The sequence below is a fragment of the Prinia subflava genome (assembly GCF_021018805.1).
Source record: "Prinia subflava isolate CZ2003 ecotype Zambia chromosome W unlocalized genomic scaffold, Cam_Psub_1.2 scaffold_22_NEW, whole genome shotgun sequence".
Taxonomy (NCBI): domain Eukaryota; kingdom Metazoa; phylum Chordata; class Aves; order Passeriformes; family Cisticolidae; genus Prinia; species Prinia subflava.
Window position 1 is genome coordinate 5,673,367 of NW_026960606.1, and position 12,320 is coordinate 5,685,686.

The 12,320-nt window shown below is 45.8% G+C and overlaps 1 long non-coding RNA gene across 1 annotated transcript in view; it reads left to right on the forward strand.

The window, feature by feature from the left end:
* Positions 1 to 1,542: 1,542 nt before the first annotated feature.
* The window catches only part of LOC134564910 (uncharacterized), a 111,240-nt gene continuing 100,462 nt past the window's right edge, over positions 1,543 to 12,320 (forward strand). Inside the window, exons 1-2 of the long non-coding RNA XR_010083700.1 lie at positions 1,543 to 1,557; positions 1,778 to 2,965. This is a non-coding gene — a long non-coding RNA (uncharacterized LOC134564910). The remainder of the gene's footprint in view (positions 1,558 to 1,777; positions 2,966 to 12,320) is intronic.

The window sequence follows — 12,320 nt, forward strand, 5'->3', positions numbered from 1 at the left end:
TGAAGTTACCTTTATGACAGTTTTGCATATTTTTGTCCAGTAATTTTTAGATTGAAATACAGGGTTTGTCCCCGAAGTCTGTGCATTAATAAAAAGATTATTTTAATTAGTGTAAGGTCAATTTAGCTTAATGTTTCTTCACTTAATATCTCTGCTAATTGTTACTGGGGGAAGAATGAAGAAAATAATGGAACAGTAGGATATAGTGAAAATTGGTTAATTATGAGCTGAGGCTTATGCTCTCTACTCCCTCCCCTCAGCAGAGGGGCATCCAGCTTTTCCACGCTCTTGTTCCCTGGATGATTTCAGCTCCTGACTGCACAAGGTGCTGGTGCCAAGCTGAGTGGGCAGCAATTACACAGGGCCATTAGAGAGAGCAGCTCCAACAGCACAGACCATACAGCTTTCTCTTCAGCTGGGTATTTCAATCTACCTCTTGTCCCTCTAATTTTAAAGAAACTTTTAGAACCTTGTGTCTGACAGATTAACAGATAACGCCCCTTTTCCTGCAGAAGGCAGGTGAAAAGTTTGAGAGAAACCTCACTGAAAATTCACCAATGCATTTCTTATATTCTAAGGATACTTTTTGGCCCAACTGGTCATGAATTTATTGGTAAGAGCAAGAAAAGGGAAGAATGATTTTCATACATCTTCAATAATATAAACCATCATATCTGGTTGTGGAATTTTAGTCTCTTGGTTTTGTGCTGTTAATATAATTTGAATATCAACACAACGTCTGCCCAGAAGGAACTTCCAGAACTTTCCATAATGCTTAGAGTATGAAAAGCTGCTTGGAGAAGGCCCTAGTTTGGATGATGGAGCTTGACTGCAGTGATTGAAAGCTGTTCTGAGATTGGGAATTTCCCCCCACAGATGGTGCTGATAAATGCCATTGTGAACCTGAAATTCCTCCAGACTTCCTCTGAGACATTAAATAAATGTAGGCCATTTGTTCACCCTTCCAAGGTCCATTTGATGGTGAGGTTTGGGTGTTGTTCATGGGTGGTTTTTCTCAACTGTTTTCTCTCTGTTAAGGAAATTGTTCCTTCACAACTCACAAAACCTTTTCTGTTAGAGTTAGTGCTCTTCTTACTTCTTACTAGTGTGTTTTCAGATTTCTTGGAATGCTTCCAATCTTTCTCACCTTCTGCAGCATTTCTGTGCTAGCATTTGTTTTGCTTGCTGCCTGAGCAGTGTGCAGACAGTTTTGCTCCCAGCATTGCCATGATGTTGTTCTCTGGTTGTCAGAGGAGGTTGGAGCCAGGGATGCTGCTGTGTCCATCTGATCCCCTTAAATCCCTGCTACCAAACACACAGGCCTTCCTTCTATAATCCTTAGTGTCGTGGTTTGAAGGGAAGTGAGTTTTTTTGGAAGTAGTGGTCAAACCAATCAGTCTTTTGGGTCTGAGTATTGGCACCTTTGTTGGCCACTAAGAGGTGGACACGCCTCTGAGGACACGAGGGGTTAAAAGCCGGATTTCCCAGCAGGACTCCCTCTTTCCTGCTCTGCTTTCGGAGAGGGAGCGTCTTCTCCTCTCCCCTGCCTGGGCCTGGGTAGGCCGGGTGGGGGAGGGGAGCAAGGTGGGCCTGGCTGGGCAAGGTGGGCCTTGGGGTGGGGAACAGAGGGAGCTGGAGTGGAGCTGGTCCAGCTTCCATCTAGAATGGAGGGGTGGAGGGAGAACTTTGGAGGTGCCTTCCGTCCCCCTCCCTGTCCCATCCCGTTCCCCCCCCCCCTTCCCCCCCCCCCGGTCCCGTCTCTCTCCTCCCCCCACAGAGAGAAGGTGCCGAGCTGGAGCTGCTTGTGAGAGCTGCAGTGCCTGCGATCGCCTGTGCCTGACCTTGGTGGTGGGAGATAAAGCTTTTAACTCTTTCTAAGGCAGAAGAGAGTTATCCCTGGATGCTGCATTCTCATAGTTGGTGGTTTTAGAAGAGAGAGGACAGCCTGGGACCGAGAGGGTAATGTGAGATGAAAAGAAGCCCCTTCGATTGCCGGAATGAAGAGGAGTGGCTTATGAAGCTGGACTTTTCTTGCATAATGATAGCCATAGACGGACCCTGGACCCTCCTGACTATAAATAAGACTGTGTTTGGGTGGATGTTTTTGGCTCAAACCCAGAGACGTTTTGGCCTGCTTCGTGGAGCCCCCGGCCCCAGGGGTAAATGGGGGGGACCTGAGTCCCAAAATGAGAAGATGGCTGGTTTTTGGTACTTGGCCAAAACATCCTTAAAAAGAGCCCTGTTGCAGTGCAGGTCCATGGACGGCAGTGAGAGTGCCGGACATGGAAAGGAGGGTGTCACCCTGGCAGACTCTTCCAGGCAGTGCCATGGGTGACGTGGGAACACGGGATGGTGGACCTGTGTTTCCTGTGGGGGGGGCGGTCTGTGGTGCGAGAGAGACTCCTCTCGTCCTGGATGGAATGTGGATTGTCTGAATTTTAAAGGATGATGGTTTGGATTAGGAACCCAGGGTTGTTGAGGGATTAAGCAAGTAGATGAAGGTAATGTGCCGGAGTCAACTGAGTGAGCATGTATGGAATGGAATTGGGGGGAGGAGAAGCAGTGTTTTTGGGAGGTTTTCTCTTCTGCTTTTGGGTGGCTGGGTTTTTTTTTCTTTCCTTGTCTATTGTCCATTGTTCTGTAGTATAATAAATTGTCTGTCTGTTTCAAGTATTAGGCCTGCTCTGCTCTGTTCTTGACCACATCTCACAGGAGTTCATTAGGTAAAATATACCCTCATGGGTGCATTGGCATTTTGTCTAATGTCAACCCATGACATTTTTGGTTCCCTGACCGGGAATCGAGATTTTGTAAGATGAAAACTGTGAGATGGGATCAAAGAGGAACAAGAGCAGAGCATGAAATAGGTGATAACATAAATGTATGAATGTAATGTTGGTGTTAGTTTATAAATATGTGTCCTCAGAGGGCGAGGGGTGGAGTGTCGTGGTTTGAAGGGAAGTGAGTTTTTTTGGAAGTAGTGGTCAAACCAATCAGTCTTTTGGGTCTGAGTATTGGCACCTTTGTTGGCCACTAAGAGGTGGACACGCCTCTGAGGACACGAGGGGTTAAAAGCCGGATTTCCCAGCAGGACTCCCTCTTTCCTGCTCTGCTTTCGGAGAGGGAGCGTCTTCTCCTCTCCCCTGCCTGGGCCTGGGTAGGCTGGGTGGGGGAGGGGAGCAAGGTGGGCCTGGCTGGGCAAGGTGGGCCTTGGGGTGGGGAACAGAGGGAGCTGGAGTGGAGCTGGTCCAGCTTCCATCTAGAATGGAGGGGTGGAGGGAGAACTTTGGAGGTGCCTTCCGTCCCCCTCCCTGTCCCATCCCGTTCCCCCCCCCCCTTCCCCCCCCCCCCGGTCCCGTCTCTCTCCTCCCCCCACAGAGAGAAGGTGCCGAGCTGGAGCTGCTTGTGAGAGCTGCAGTGCCTGCGATCGCCTGTGCCTGACCTTGGTGGTGGGAGATAAAGCTTTTAACTCTTTCTAAGGCAGAAGAGAGTTATCCCTGGACGCTGCATTCTCATAGTTGGTGGTTTTAGAAGAGAGAGGACAGCCTGGGACCGAGAGGGTAATGTGAGATGAAAAGAAGCCCCTTCGATTGCCGGAATGAAGAGGAGTGGCTTATGAAGCTGGACTTTTCTTGCATAATGATAGCCATAGACGGACCCTGGACCCTCCTGACTATAAATAAGACTGTGTTTGGGTGGATGTTTTTGGCTCAAACCCAGAGACGTTTTGGCCTGCTTCGTGGAGCCCCCGGCCCCAGGGGTAAATGGGGGGGACCTGAGTCCCAAAATGAGAAGATGGCTGGTTTTTGGTACTTGGCCAAAACATCCTTAAAAAGAGCCCTGTTGCAGTGCAGGTCCATGGACGGCAGTGAGAGTGCCGGACATGGAAAGGAGGGTGTCACCCTGGCAGACTCTTCCAGGCAGTGCCATGGGTGACGTGGGAACACGGGATGGTGGACCTGTGTTTCCTGTGGGGGGGGCGGTCTGTGGTGCGAGAGAGACTCCTCTCGTCCTGGATGGAATGTGGATTGTCTGAATTTTAAAGGATGATGGTTTGGATTAGGAACCCAGGGTTGTTGAGGGATTAAGCAAGTAGATGAAGGTAATGTGCCGGAGTCAACTGAGTGAGCATGTATGGAATGGAATTGGGGGGAGGAGAAGCAGTGTTTTTGGGAGGTTTTCTCTTCTGCTTTTGGGTGGCTGGGTTTTTTTTTCTTTCCTTGTCTATTGTCCATTGTTCTGTAGTATAATAAATTGTCTGTCTGTTTCAAGTATTAGGCCTGCTCTGCTCTGTTCTTGACCACATCTCACAGGAGTTCATTAGGTAAAATATACCCTCATGGGTGCATTGGCATTTTGTCTAATGTCAACCCATGACATTTTGTAATGCTGAATTCCTGCAAAATTGCATTTCTTTGAGCCTTTCTGAGCCATGTTTTGGTTCAGTTCAGTGCAGGCTTCTTCCAGCCCAGATCTCTGATTAGCAGTCATGAAACACTTGTGAATTTCCTTAGCTCAGTCATTCTAAGGACATCTGAATTTTTCTTTGACACTAAAGGGAATTCTGAATTTTTAGATTTGTGCACTCTTACGTACCGTGTGCCAAGGTAGTCACTCAAGACAGCTCATGGTATTGCACCTCAAGAATTTCAAGCTGTGGATTCATTGCCAGGTGAATGATTAGGTACAAGTAACAATTTATGGAGACACTCAGCATTCAGCAGAAGGGTCTAAAAACACTGGGGGCTGTTTTCACATTGTGAGTAAACCTTTGGTATGCTAATTTGATATACACAAGTGACAAAATTGTGAGCTACTTTTTTTCCTGTGGGACAGAATGATAATACAGAATTCTGTCAGAACAAGATGTGTGTAAATGAGGTCATTTAAACTTCAAGGGTGCTGAGGCACTTTGATATGAGTTTTCACACAACACCAAGTGAAACCTAAGATATTTTTTTAAGTACTGGAAGCAAGTTTAGTACCAATTCAAAATGGAACTACCACCAAGAGTAGCTGAAATTTTGGACTGCAGATGAAAAGTTAGACTGGAGGGGGGAAAAAGTTTTATCACAGAACACACCTTTTCTGGAAGGATTTCATGTTTTTGTTAAATTGCAATATAAATATAATAGCAATGACTCCAAATGTGGGACTTTCTAATGTTTTTCCTCCAAGTTTTATTCTAGAATCTACATACTTAGAGCTCACCTTAAATAATGTGATTCCCTTTATTAATTTATGATTACATTAAATAGCATGTAGTCCAACAGCAAGTAAAAGCAAGCATAGAAACCAGCACAAAGTCTACGAGGCCAGAAATATTCAATACTTTTCTAAGCATAAAATTGTGAGATTTCACTCTGAAGTCTGGTAAGGACATTTTTTATAATTTTGCTTTTAGAATGTTCTCTGTAAGCTAATTAGGATGTAATGTTTTCTTCCCTGGTTTTTGTTTTTGGTTTTGTTTTTTGGGGGGTGGGGAGTGTCTGTTGACTCATTACCTGAGGCTCTACTAGAAAATCCCAAGTAGTTAGTATTTCTGTCAGATGCCTTTTGTACAACTCTGACTGTAATCAGAGAATCCATTCTGCCAGAACAGGTAACCTGCAGCAAATAGGCTATGACAGCTTGATTAGTGATTAAAGATAAAAAAAGGGGAGGGGAAGGTGATGATGATAATGAAGGTTAGTTTACTATTGTCAGTGCCCTTCATAGATCTGTGACAAAACAAGTTTAACACTCAACTAATAGGAAAATGCAGTGGAAAGCTTCATTGCAATTTACATTAGTGTGATATGATTTGATCCTACAGATGCACTCACAAAACACCTGAGCCATGACACTGATGATTGCATTCCCTTCCTGTTGATGTTAATGTGTGTATTAATGAATTTCCTTTCCCTCTGATCACTGCTCTGAAAGGAATAAAGGAAAGATAGCATGTTTTCAGGTCTGAGATCATTTGAAAAGAGGGAAATTGCATACAAAATCTGTCAATGGATTTATATTTTTGTACCAGCCATATGTCTCAGTATCTAACACAAATGCCCTTGTATATTTTGTAATAAGACCATATTTAAAAGGAAGAGTTACATATAAAATGTGTTAATGCAATTTTGCTTTTTTTCTGTCATCCATATGTCTTGGCAGCAAACATCTGTAGCCTTTGACATTTATATTGTATATTTCATGTTTCAAATTTCTCTTTCTTGGAGCAGAGATATGAACCTGTCCTTAATCAGTGCAAAAAAAAAAAAAAAAAAAACCCCAAAAAAAAAACACTAAAAGGGAAACCAAATAAATAAAAATTACACATTGAACTTTTGCTGTTTGTGTGTGATGCATAGGGAGGAGACTGCCTCAGAAAAGGCCAAAGACTACATAAGCTCACAGATAAAAATATCTATCACATTCATCTCGGGTGGTCATTTAGGATGAAGAGGGAAGCTCCATCAGCAGAGCAGTGTGAGGAAGCCCACCTGTAGTTTGTGTGTCTGCAGTGTACTGATTGAGGCACTGGGGAGCTGAAAGTCATTCAAACACACACCCTGGGATTCATCAATTAAATATTACCATTCAAACAAATGCCAGGAAAAAAAAAGCTTTTCAAAGCTGGGCTCACATTTTGCTGTGTTTTCTCCAAGATTGCTTCTCTTCACTGAGAGGAATAAGTGCTTATGGCTGGGAAAACTTGGAGCTAGGAAAAAACCCACATTTTTGAAGTGATTTATAAAAATGCTTAAAATTACCATAGAATGGTTTGGGATGGAAGAGACCTTAAAGCTCATCCCATTCCACCCCCTGCCATCGGCAGGGAAACCTTCCACCATCCCAGGTTGCTCCAAACCCCATCCAGCCTCGCCTTGGGCAATTCCAGGGATCCAGGGGCAGTCACAGCTTCTCTGGGCACCCTGTGCCAGGGTCTCCCCACCCTCACAGGGAACAATTCCTTCCCAATATCCCATCCAACCCTACCCTCTGTCAGTTTAAAGCCATTCCCTGTGTCCTGTCACTCCATCCCTTTTCCCAAGTCCCTCTCCAGCTGTCTTGGAACCCCTTGAGGCCCCGGAAAAGGATCTCCCCAGCACTTTCTCTTCTGCAGGTGTATACCCCCAGCTCTCCCAGAGCAGAGGTGCTGCAACCCTTAGAGCACCTTTGTGACATTCTCCAGACCTGCTCCATCCATGTCCTCAGGGCTGGACAGGGCTCCAGGTGGGGTCTCATGAGAGCAGAGCAGAGAGAAAAAAGCAGAGGCAAATATCCCCTCCCTCACCCTGCTGCTCACTCTGCTCTTGATGCCCCTCAGGATCCTTTGGCTTTCTGGGCTGCCAGGGCCCCTTGCTGGGTCTCTGTGCCTGCTCACTTTAGAGACAAGGATGCCAAGAGGGAGGATGGCAAATGCTTTGCACAAATCCAGGTGGAATTCATTCTCCTGCCTGCCAACAGCACAGAAAAAGCAGCAAAAGAGAATGGACTCATATCTGCTGTGATTACTTCTGTCGTGGTTGGGGGGGAGGTGAATTTTTTCCAGGGGGATGTGGACAGTCCAATCAGTAATCAGCTTTTCTGCTGGCACCTGGATTGGTCACTCGGAGGTTTGGACACGCCTCTGAGGACACAAAGAGTTAAAAGCAGGACCCCAAGGGGGTTCGGCCTCTTTTCAGATCCCAGTTTCAGCAGAGAGACGTCTCAGGTCTCCTTCCCCTGCCCAGCCACGAGGCTGGGTGGGGGAGGGGAAAACACGTGGTCGGGCTCAGGTAAGCCGGAGCCCCCGGGGGGAGAAGAGAGTGGACAGGACTGGAACTGAGCTGCCCCGTCCAGGATGGAGGGGTGGAAAACTGTGGAAGTGCCTTCTGTGTGTGCTCACCCCCCCTCTTCCCCCCAAACTCCGGGAGAAGGTGCCCAGCCACGTGGGGGTTGCCCAGCTTAGGAGTGCCTGAGCCTGCACCCTGCTGGGAGATAGAAGCTGTTAACCCTTGCTTGGCAGAAAGAAACTTTTCTTAGACATTGATTTTCATAACTGGTGATTTTGGAAATAAGGAGAAGGAAGCGGCCTGGGACCGAGGTGATAAAGCACGATTGGAAGGAACTTGATGGGCAAAGAATGAGAGGAGTAGCTTTTGGAGCTAGACTTTTCTTGCATAATGTCAACCATGGACTGAACTTGAGTCTCTTTTGAACATAAACTGCATTTTTGGGTAGATACAGCTGCCCTTGCTTTTGCTACAGTGACTGGCACTTGAAGAGTGAAGCGAGCAGAGAAGAGAGGGGGAGGGTGAGGTGGCGCCCTCTGCCCTCAGGGCAGACCTGCTCCTGGAACCTCGGCCCCTGGGTAAAAAGGGGAGAGCTCGGCACGCAAGCATCCTTAAAAGAGCCCTGTATGCAGTTTTCAGCCTTTGGACAGCGGTGAGAGCGCTGGACATAGGAAAAAGAGAGTCACCCTGGCAGACTTCTCCGGGCGGTGCCACGGGTGACATGGGAACACATAAGGAGTAGACCTGTGTTGTTGTTTAAATTTATGGGGGGTCCCCGGGGAGTGCCCCCCGGAGACCCCCGGGGTCTTATGGTATCGTGGTGTTCCCGAGCTGGCAGGCAAGGAGACTCAGATGCCGGTGGGGTGCTGATGAGGTGAGGGTTTATTCACTGAGGGAGAGGGGAAGGGGAAAGGGGGGGGGGGGGGGAAGGGAGGAGAGGGAAAGGGAGCATCAGGAGGCCTCCAGGAGGAGAGGGGCAAGAGGGGCAGAGCCTTCTGCCTTAGCATTCTTATCACAGAGGTTCAAAGGGGCGCGGTAACATTCTCCAGCCAATGAGGTTACAGATACAGGATACTGCAGGGAGGATACAGACTTGGGATAAACCGTACATTTCCCAGGGGTGAGCCAGAACAAACCATTTCCATAAAATGCAATCCCACAGACCTGTGTGTTCTGGAGAACAGTCTGTGGTGCCAGAGAGACTCCTCTCTCCCTTGCTGAACTGAAGATTGGTTTGTTTTTTTTTGAGTGGTGATTGTTTGATCTAAAACCCAAAGGTTTGGTCTGTGAAGAGTAATGTGTGGGGGATGGAAACTGGGAGAAGAGAAAAAATGTCCTTGGAAGTTTTTATTTCTGTCTGTGTGTGTGTTTAAGAGTTTTTCTGTCGCTGTTTTTATGTAATGTAATAAAGTTTTGGTGTTTTTTTTGTTTTCAAGATTTAAGCCTACTCTGCTCTGTTCCTGATCACATCCCACACGAGTTGTTAGAGAAAAAACATATATTAATGGGTGCATTAACATCTGGCCAGTGCCAACCCATGACAACTTCCTAATGCTGCACCTGGAGGGGCTAAGGAAGTTAAAAAGTTGAGTAGTATTTAACATGACCTAACATACTTTAAATTATTATAACCAGTCAGAATATTTTTTATGTATTTGCTGTCCTAATAATATGACTATCGCCATATTTATATCACTTTTATTATTGCCTTACATTTTAGAAATGTGAAAACACATTTCAGGCTTATTTTCACCTTTCAGAAATGTCTGAGCATTGTCTAGCAGTTATTTTTGTAATAATTATTTATGGAATATTTAGGCAATTACTAATATGAATCTGAACGTGACTGCAGCCTTTTGGAATCACGATCATTTTGCTAAATGGTGTTTTTAAAAGTGTTTTTCATGACATAAAACAACATGATTCTTCTGTATATAAAACAAATGGCCATTTTTTAAATATTGCCTGAGCTGGTTTCCCTGCCTCTGCAGTACTTTCATTAGTTTGTAACACACTGCTCCCAGGATAGCACCATATGGATCTGAATATATGATGGCTTTTTAACAATAGTCTGTCATCAGTGACTGCTCCTCTAAGTGCTCTGCCCTTCTGTCGCGGTGCCTTTAGAGAACTCAGTCTCTCTGCCTGCCCAGGCTAGCTCAGGCACCGCAGCAGGCTAAAAAGGTACAGCCAGGCGAGTCACACAAGCCGGCTGATCCCTGTGAGTTCTTGTCCTGAGAGGCTATGTGAGGCGGTGGAGAAGCGCTGACAACGACGGAGAGAAACAAAGGGAGGAGCCAGTCGAGTAAACTAACAGAAGGTTTATTTGGGGGTCACATGGGACCTCCTTACCACCTGCCGAATCCTCAGACTGCACCCCCTAGGCTCTTGTGACATGATGTTTTATACAGGAGTGACATGGGGCGTGGTAAGGAGGTTACAACCAATGGGCTTCAACCAAAGAGGTGGTAAGAACATGGGGTGACATTACAGAAACCAATCGGTAAACTTGGGGAGGGGATTCACATAGAATTGACAGATAACTGATGGTTACATAACTAGGGAGATTTCAGGAGCATACCAACTGGGAAGAACAATGGGGTACAGAGAACGAACCATTCTACAAACAGAATTCTATAAACTTTATGTAAACTTAAATCCACACTGCCACACCCTTCATTCAACAGCTAAATGGGCTCTTAGAGCATGAAAAAGAATAGATATACATCTGTTATTATATGAGCTTTATTAAGATAGAACTTGCAAAGATCAGGTAAATTACAGTAAATCATGTAGATACAGTTGTTTCCTTAAATCTAGGAGGACACAGATTTCTTTTTAATGCACTATGGGCCTCTGCCCACAGTGTGTGTTTCTTCACTGCTCCTCTGCCAAAGACAGCATTTGCTGATGTATATAGCAGCAAGGAATAGCCACAGTGGTTGTTTCACTGTGCATTAAATGATCTGTCAGACACGAAAGTTGACAATTTATCCACCTGAGCTGAAGAACTATTTGCTTGCCTCCACAGATGTGTGTGGTGGTGTGTTTTTGTTGAGTTATTGTTACATTATTGTTAAGTTATTCTCCCGATGGTTTGTTCCTGTTACCCCCTGAAATGTTTGGTTTTACCCCAGGTTTTCCCCTCCCTTGTCCAGTTGTCATTCACCCCCCTCAGACACACCTGTTACATTATTCTCCTAATGTCAATCCTCCCTTATCCCTACCCCTTGTTCCAGAGAAATCCCAGTCAGTCCTATACCCCTCCCTGGAATTCCCCTTTTCCTCGATGCCCCGTTGGCCCATGTGATCTTTTCCACTCCCCTTGCCTTCCCTATAGGCTGTTAGATCATGGGTCTCTCCCCACTCCCCTCCCCACTGTATCCCTGATTGGCTGGAAATCTGTATCTTCCCCCTGTTCCTCCCCCATTCAGAAGAGACTGTAAGGGCGGGCTTTTTGGGATTTCGCCGTGGTACCCCTTGGGGAATTAATCTCTGAGAAGCACTCGAGAAACCCTCTCTCTGTCCTTTGCTCCGATCCGAGGCATGCCAGAACTGAGAGCCATTGAGAACAGCTGCCCTGCCACGATATCGGCAGCGCTGCTCCACCACTACCCAAGCCTGAGAAACGGCAGAGAGCGGCCACTCCAGGCTTGTGTGCCAGGGTGTGAGAGCTAGCCAGGCGTCTCTGGCCCTCGCATCAGATGTGCATGTAAAATAAGCTCTCTTTATTCTCTAAGCCCAGTCTCCTACCAGATGGAAGTGGGGATTTTGCCAAAATGGAATGGAAAAAGAATTTCAAGGCTGCAGTAGGGATAACTTTGCATCTCTTTTGTCTTAATTATATTAGCAGAAATACGTACTAATTTATTTGAAGATGCTTTTTGAACTGAAGCCCAGAAAGATCACCTGCTCAACATGTAATTTTGATACATCAAAGGCCCTGCATTTAGAAGATACTGAGATTTCACAAAGGAGCTGCTGTTAGTTGAACATGCTGCTTGCTGCCTCCTATTTTCCTACCACCAGAAATAGTAAATTTTCCTGCCTACACATGCAATGCTAAACAGTTTATCAACATGCAAGGAGCAGGTGAAGTACCTGGTGGCATCATATTTCAGGAGAAATAAATGGGATCCTGAACTGATGAAACTCATCCCAGCAGGCCCCACTATCTCATATCTAAAGCTGATTTCATTTCCAAAGAATATATTGCCTTGTACTAAAGAATCCTCTTATTTCAAGAAACCTACAGAGATGCAAGGAATATTTTAGGATATGCTTTTACTACAATGACTGCTGAGGTAGGGATAGAATGAGACACTCTTCTTTACACAAGAATAAACAGAATAAACAAACCCTCTCATGATTTAAAAAGATGCTCCTTCTCAAGCTGTGCCTTTATGGTACCACAGAGATATCTCAGATAAATATACACAATCCTCATTTGCTGTTTCACTGGCATATGACAGATGCAAATCTGCGGTGGACGTGCACCTGGAAGTGGTGCCAGGAACATCATTCCTCCCCCAGCTCTGTTGCTTGCAGTGAACAAATGTGATT